Here is a 397-nt window from a genome sequence, read left to right as displayed (position 1 = left end):
TAAAAACTCGACACCGACGCCAAGATTTCGTGTTTAAACGACCAACACAGCTCCCAGAGATATTTGGTTACAGTCCCTTCCTATTTATGTGCAACCAATTAGTACTGTTTGCATGACTGCCTGTCGGAATGGGGCGTCATGCATTTTCCTCCAAAGGCCGAGTTCGCTTCGTGTTTTCAATGAGCAGTATCTTGTTCTCGCCTAACCTGTAGCTTGTGACCTGCATCGCTGACCTCTTGACCTGTTCGGACGGCGCATCTCGCCGCTCGGAAATACATCGCACGGAAAAAGAGATGGAAATTTAAATATTTCGAAAATTTGATTCTACCCTATTTGTCTTTTTATCTTGTTTTTCGCCATCTTTAGGTTTTGGGCGTCCTTTACCTCGCCCTCACTG

Source organism: Penaeus monodon, chromosome 33 (assembly GCF_015228065.2).
Source record: "Penaeus monodon isolate SGIC_2016 chromosome 33, NSTDA_Pmon_1, whole genome shotgun sequence".
In the NCBI taxonomy this organism is placed as follows: domain Eukaryota; kingdom Metazoa; phylum Arthropoda; class Malacostraca; order Decapoda; family Penaeidae; genus Penaeus; species Penaeus monodon.
The sequence above is the reverse complement of the archived record's forward strand: the minus strand, read 5'-3'. Positions refer to the sequence as shown.